This window comes from Colobus angolensis, unplaced genomic scaffold, assembly GCF_000951035.1.
Source record: "Colobus angolensis palliatus isolate OR3802 unplaced genomic scaffold, Cang.pa_1.0 Scaffold179, whole genome shotgun sequence".
Lineage (NCBI taxonomy): Eukaryota > Metazoa > Chordata > Mammalia > Primates > Cercopithecidae > Colobus > Colobus angolensis.
The window spans coordinates 5683020-5690814 of NW_012114921.1; the positions used below are offsets into that span (position 1 = coordinate 5683020).

Below are 7795 nucleotides of genomic sequence, written 5' to 3' on the forward strand. Positions count from 1 at the left end.
TTTTAGTAGAGACGGGGTTTCACCATGTTAGCCAGGATGGTTTCAATCTCCTGACCTTGTGATCTGCCCACCTCGACCTCCCAAAGTGCTGGAATTACAGGCGTGAGCCACCGCACCTAGCCAATTCACTCTTTTAAAAATTCATATCATCTGCTCAAGTACACATCTTTATTTCTTTAATGTTGCTTTTTCTCGTTTTTTGAGACGGAGTTTCACTCTTGTTACCCAGGCTGGGGTGCAATGGCATGACCTCGGCTCACTGCAACCTCTGCCTCCCAGGTTCAAGCAATTCTCCTGCCTCAGCCTCCTGAGGAGCTGGGATTACAGGTGCACGCCACCATGCCTGGCTGTTTTGTATTTTTAGTAGGGACGCAGTTTCACCATGTTGGCAAGGCTGGTTTCAAACTCCTGATCTCAGGTGATCCACCCACCTCGGCCTCCCAAAGTGTAGGGATTACAGGCATGAGCCACTGTGCCCGGCCAATGTTGCTTTAAAAATCGAGAATTCTCTCTGGACATGATGGAATAATAAGGGGCTTTTACCTGCTTGTCATAAACAGCTAGTAAACTGGATCAAGATACTTGAACCATCTCTTTTTAGATATTGTACTAAGGCAAATCAGGACTGTTATCCCTGGGTGATGGCTGAAATAAAAGAAGTGAGCCCTATACCACAACCAGGGTTTCCTACCTGGAAGCAGCTTTAGCTGTTAGAGATAGAATCTAACGAGAGTCTGGCAGCTTCGCTCAACTGAGGAGGCAAAGATTGGATTTCAAGAGGCTTAGGCAGCTAGAAGTTGCAGGGCCAGCTTCTGAAAAGAAGAGGGCTATGCAGAAGAAAAAATTCCAGAAATCTGTATTGGGCTACCTTGAGTCTTTCCTGAAGACTAGGTCATATGTGCAAACAGTGAAAATCCACAAGGCTAGGCATTGAACATCCAGGTTATTATTAGCAGAACATTTCCCAGAACTTACACTGGAGATGTCTGAACTCTGACCAGAGTGAAGTATTTTTTGTTGCATTCAGGATGTTAATGGAGAACCCAATTGATTCATTGTAGTAAACCTGACAGGAAAGGCCTTAAAAAGATCAGATGAATCTACAAATAAGTACCTGCCAAAACAAAGCCCAACTCATTTTTACAGCACATTGCAAAATCTTAACAGCACATCTTAGCAGCATTGTAACATTGATATTTTCCAACATCCAAGCTTAATTTACTCAATATGGCTCAAATTACTACATAACGCTGAGAAACTGGTCTAACTCATAACCAGGAGAAAAATGAACCCAAAGAAGCAGATTTGGAAATGATGGAGATACTAGTAGCAGACAAGGATAGTAAAATAAGTATTAGTAAAAGTATTTAAAGAAAAATATGAACATACTGAGAGAAATAAAAGATGTGAAAAATATACAGAACTTCTAGAGATTTAAAAAAAACTAGTATGTTAAATAAATTGCTGAAAGGCATTTCACAGAAGATTGGATGCGCAGAACAAACCAGTGAACTTAAAGACATGTCAGTGGACTTTATCCTAAAATGAAGCAGGGAGAAAGAGAACTGAAAATAATCAAGTGCTTCACTGGTCTGTGGAATAGTATCAAGCAGGCTCCCTAAAGTGTATTTGAGATCCTAGAAGGAGGATGGAGCCAAGAATATTGGAAGAATAATGGCTGCAAAATTTCAAATTTGATGAAAATTATAAACCCACAAGCCCAATAATCTCAACAAACCTAAAGCAGGACAAACACAAACAAACATTCACGGACATTTGTATGTTTGTCAGTTGTCAGAAAGCAGTGACAGAATCTTGAAGGCAACCTAAGAAAAAGACATATTATATACAGAGAAACAAAGAAGACGTTTTGTTGGAAACTATACAAACTAGGCAATAATTAACTTTTTTTTTTTTTTTCCTGAGATCAGGTCTTGTTCTGTCGCCCAGGCGGAGTGCAGTGGAATAAACATGGCTCACTGCAACCTCAACTTCCTAGGCTCAGGCGAGCCTCCCAGTTCAGCCTCCTGAGTAGCTGGGACTCCTGACGCACAGCACTATGCCTGGCTAATTTTTAAATTTTTTGTAGAGAGTAGGTCTTGCTGTGTTGCCCAGGCTGGTCTCAAACTCTTGGGCTCAAGCAGTCTGCCCACCTCAGCCTCCCAAAGTGCTGGGATTACAGGAGTGAGCCACTGCACCCGGCTGATAATGGATGTTGCAAAAGTACTAAATGAAAAGTATTAGGTGAAAACTTCTATATCCAACAAAATATCCTTCAAAAATGAGGGTGAAATAAAAACTTTTTCAGGCAGGTAAAGCGAAAGAACATGTTATGAGCTAGCCACTTACACTACAAGAAACATCTTCAGATGAAAACTTGGACCTAGACAAAGCAATGACAAGTGTAAGAAAGGATAAATATGTTAAAATTAAATTTTACCCAATTTTTAAAAAGTCTTTAAAAAAAAATTAACTATTTGAAGCAAAAATCACCAGGTATTGCAAATTTCACAATATATGAGGAAGTGAAACATGAAAGCTCTAGTACTAAGGATGAGAACAAGGAAATGCAAGTATGATGTCCTAAGGGTAAAAAGTGTTCACGTTGTATGTGAAGTAATAGAATATTATTTAATAGTAGACCATGTTGAGTTAAAGATGCTTTGTTTTGTAAAACCTGAAGCAACCATGAAAACTTAAAGAAGTATAATTAATTAGCTAAGAGTAGATATTAAATGAAGTTAATTTTAATCAGGTTAATTCAAAAGAAGACATTAAAAGGAGTAAGAAAGGAACAAATAAATGTATATGAACAAAATAAATGGTAGGATTATAGATTTTAACTCAATTAAATCAGTTATTGCATTAAACAAATAATTTTAGTTTGGGGTTAGCCAAGTTTTTCTCAGACATTAAAGAATATGTTAGGCTTTGTGATCATCAATACAGTGTCTGTTAAAAGTGTTTAATTCTGCTCTTGAGGCACAAAAGTAGCCATAGAAATTACATTTTTTGTGTTCCAATAAAACGTTACACTAAGATTTGAGTTTCGTGTTGTTGTGTGTCAAAATATTATGCTTTCTTTGATTTTTTTTTCGCCTCCACCCTTTTTTAAAATGTAGAAACATGGTTAGTTGCAGGCATCGCTAAAGCAGGTAACATGCTGCATTTGCCCTGTGGGCAGTAGTTTGCTAATCCTTGTTTTTTTTATTTGTTTTTGTTTTTTGTTTTGAGATGGATTCTCGCCCTGTGGCCCAGGCTGAAGTTCAGTGGCATGATCTCTGCTCACTGTGGCCTCCACCTCCCAGATTTATGCAATTCTCCTGTCTTAGCCTCCCGAGTAGCTGGGACTACAGGTGCACGCCACCACACCCGGCTAAGTTTTGTATATTTAGTAGAGACGAGGTTTCACTATGTTGGCCAGGCTGGTCTCCAGCTCCTGACCGAAAGTGATCTGCCTGCCTCAGCCTCCCAAAGTGCTGGGATTACAGGCATGAGCCACCGCTTCTGGCCTAATCCTTGTTCTAAATCTGCTCTCTCCAATATGTCACCACTAAACCACATGTGGTATTTTAATTAAAATTAAATGAGATTGGCAGAGTGGATAGAAAAGAAAGACCCAGCCGGGCGCGGTGGCTCAAGCCTGTAATCCCAGCACTTTGGGAGGCCGAGACGGGCGGATCACGAGGTCGGGAGATCGAGACCATCCTGGCTAACACGGTGAAACCCCGTCTCTACTAAAAAAAAAAAAATACAAAAAATTAGCCGGGCGAGGTGGCGGGCGCCTGTAGTCCCAGCTACTCGGGAGGCTGAGGCAGGAGAATGGCGCAAATCCGGGAGGCGGAGCTTGCAGTGAGCTGAGATCCGGCCACTGCACTCCAGCCTGGGCGACAGAGCGAGACTCCGTCTCAAAAAAAAAAAAAAAAAAGAAAAGAAAAGAAAGACCCAGCCAGGTATATGCTGTCTATAGAAATTCACTTCAAACATAAAGATATAGGTTAAAAGTAAAAGGATGTAAAATGATATGCAAAACTCATCGTAAGAAAGCTGGAATTACTATATTAATATTGGAAAATGAGATGGCTATATTAGTATCAGAAAATGAAATGGAATATTAGAAATAAATAGGGGTGTTTCATAGTGCTATTCATTAGGAAGATACAATTCTGACAGTATTTTCACTAATAGCAGAGCTTTAAAACACATGAAGCAAAAACAACTTAAAATATATATATAATGCACAGTTAAAATTGGAAATTTCAACACTTCCCTCTCAGTAATCAATAGTGCAACTAGACAAAATCATTCAGAATATAGAAAACATGAACAATATTATCAACAGATGATATTATTGACATTTCTAGAACACTATCCAAGAAAGAAGAAAACGTTCTTTTAAAATGACTGACACCTCAAGTGTTTTTGAGGATGTGAAACAGTTGGAACTCTTAGACAATAATAAATGGTACAGCTTACATTGGCAAAATGTTTGGGAGTTTCTTATTAAGTTAAACCTATGTCTGCCACACAACCCATGAGCTCCACTGCTATCTACTCAAGAGAAATAAAAATGTATGTCCATACAAAGACATGCACAGAAATATTCATAGCAACTTTATTTATAATAGTCAAAACACAGAGGCCAAGCACAGTGGCTCACATCTGTAATTCCAACATTTTGGGAAGCTGAGGTGGGCGGATCACTTGAGGTCCGAAGTTGGAGACCAGCGTGGCCAACATGGTGACACCCCATCTCTACTGAAAATACAAAAATTAGCCGGGCATGATGGCACGTGCCTGGAATCCTGGGTACTCAGCGGGCTGAGGCAGGAAAATTGCATGAACCCAGGAGGTGGAGGTTGCAATTAGCTGAAATTGAGCCACTGCACTCCAGCCTGGGTGACAGTGAGATTCTGTCTCCAAAAAAAAAAAAAAAGACAGTTCATTCATCAGCCAATGATTGGATGACCAAATTTTGATAAATTCATACAAAGGGACACTGATGTTACAAAGTGTGAATCTCAAAAACATCATGTGAGGCAAAAAAGCCAGACAAAAAGAGTTCATGTTATATGAAACTCTAGAAAAGACAAATCTATAGTATGGAAAACAGATCAATGGTTTTCTCAGTTCAGAAGTAGGGTGACTGACTGCAAAGTGGAGCATGGGAGAACTATTTATTTAGTAATAGTCTTTTTTTTTTTTGAGACAGAGTCTCACTCTGTTGCCCAGACTGGAGTGCAGTGGCACAGTCTCGGCTCACTGCAACCTCTGTCTCCCGGGTTCAAGCCATTCTGCTGCCTCAGCCTTCCGAGTAGCTGGGACTACCGGCATATGCCACCATGCCCAGCTAATTTTTGTAATTTTAGTAGTGACAGGTTTCACCATGTTGACCAGGCTTGTCTCGAACTCCTGACCTCAAGTGATCTGCCCACCTCGGCTTCCCAAAGTGCTGGGATTATAGGTGTGAGCCACAGCACCTGGCCCATAGTCTCTCTCTGTTTTGTTTTTTATTATCTTAGGTAGCCTACCTTTTGTCATGTATTAATTAGCAAACTCACTAAACTTCCTAAAACTTCAGTTTTCATAAAAGCCAGTTTATGGTTGGCCACCTGTAAGTTGATGGCATGGAATGGTCGATCGCACATCCTGAAGACAGATATTTTATTTTACATGTTTCCTTAGTGGTTTTAGAAATTTGTTATTTTTTTCTATTTGATTCTTTAAGTATGAGCAAGAAACATGTATTATTGTTTGCTAATCAGTTAGTTACTTGGGTTAGAAGTTCATGTTTATCAAAAACAGTTACTTGGTTTTTTAAAAGACCAAACCCATACAATTGAACAAGTCTTTATGGAATGCATGGTATGTGCTAGCCACTGTCCTAGGTGCTGAAGATACAGGCCTGTTTAATGTGGAATAGAGCTAATTAAACGGGCATTTATGATACAATGTGTTGCATAAGTACAAATTAGGATCATTTGAGGACACCCAGCATTGGCTCTTAGTCTGGATATGGTGGGATAAAAGAATGATTTCCAAAGGAAGCAACGTCTAAATTGAACCCCATGATGGGAGGAGATGGAGTGAGGAGCCCTGGAGGGTAGAAATAGCATGGTAAATTTGGGAACTCCAAGAAGTTCAGTATGATAGATTTGTTGAGTCTGTAAACAGAAACTGGCAACTCATTACTCTGGACTTCCTGTTACATGAGAAAAACTAACCTTTTATTTGTAAAGTCACTCTAGTAAGGTTTTCTGTTACCTGAACGTATCTTTAACTAGCACAGCAAGACAATAGTATATTTAAATTTAAGCAGCCCGTGTCTAGAAGAGGCTGGGCACGGTGGCTCACACCTGTAATCCCAGCACTTTGGGAGGCTGAAGTGGGCGGATCACCTGAAGTCAGCAGTTTGAGACCAGCCTAACCAACATGGAGAAACCCCATCTCTACTAAAACTACAAAATTAGCCGGGTGTGGTGGTGCATGCCTGTAATCCCAGCTACTTGGGAGGCTGAGGCAGCAGAGGTTGCAGTGAGCCAAGATTGCGCCATTGTACTCTAGCCTGAGCAACAAGAGCGAAACTCCATCTCAAAAAAAAAAAAAAATTTAAGAAATAGCAAGGCATAGTGGTGTGCCTGTAGTCCTAGCTACTAGGGAGGCTGAGGCAGTAGGATCACTTGAGCCCAGGACTTGAAGGCTACAGTGAGCTATGATCACGCCATTTCACTTCAGCCCAAGTAACAGAGTGAGACTCTGTCTCTAAAAATAAATAAATAGCCCAGCGCAGTGGCTCATGCCTATAATCCCAGCATTTTGGGAGGCCGAAGTGGGTGGATCACCTGAGGTCAGGAGTTTGAGACCAGCCTGGCCAACATGGTGAAACCCTGTCTCTACGAAAAATACAAAAATTAGCGGGACATGGTGGTGCACGTCTGTAATCCCAGCTACTTGGGAGACTGAGGCATGAGAATCGCTTGAACCTGGGAGGTAGAGGCTGCAGTGAGCTGAGATAGTGCGACTGCACTCCAGCCTGGGCGACAGAGTGAGACTCTGTCTCCAAAAAATGGGTGAATGAATGAATTAGTGAGTGAATGAATGAATGAATGAAAAGATAAATTGGAACAAAACGGTGGATCAGATAACTTAGGGACTAAAGAAATAAAATTCTAAAATGGAAATAACTAGCTTTCAAGGATAGACCAGAAACAGAGGGCTTGCAAAGGAATCCAAAAAAGGACAGAGAGATAAGATAAATCAGAAAAGTGATGTCACAGAATGCCCAGGTTTCAAGAAGGAAGATATGATCAACAGTGTCATATGTTCCCAAATTAAGACAAAGACTGAAGAGTCCATTTAGTCCTGGGCAACGTAGTGAGACTCATCTCTGCTAAAAATTAGCTGGGCATGGGGGTGTGCCTGTAGTCCAAGCTACTTGGTAGGCTGAGGTAGGAGGATCACTTGAGTGCAAGAGTTTGCAAAGAACTATTTTCAGAAAGAGAGAAGAGGGAGCATATGTTAGAGGGGACTTTATCATACTCTTAACATGGTAATAGTTGATTTAAAAAAAACAGTTTCCACATGTTTGATAACCTTATATTATTGTTGTTTGAGACCAACAGCAGTGTAAAAGATTTGTTCAATGTCACATATAAATGAAAATACTTAATTTTATGTTTTATGATTTTTCAAGGGACCCAGCCTTAGGAAAACACTGCTAGGAACATTGTTTTTCTCTAAAGCCTGAAGGTATTTTTCACCCTCCCCCTTCCTCTCCCCCTCCCCTTCTCCTCCC

The 7795-nt window shown here is 40.5% G+C and overlaps 1 protein-coding gene across 1 annotated transcript in view; it reads left to right on the top strand.

Annotated features, from left to right (window-relative positions):
• The window catches only part of RSF1 (remodeling and spacing factor 1), a 172378-nt gene that overhangs the window by 37414 nt on the left and 127169 nt on the right, over window positions 1–7795 (top strand). The gene's annotated exons all lie outside the window — the stretch shown is intronic.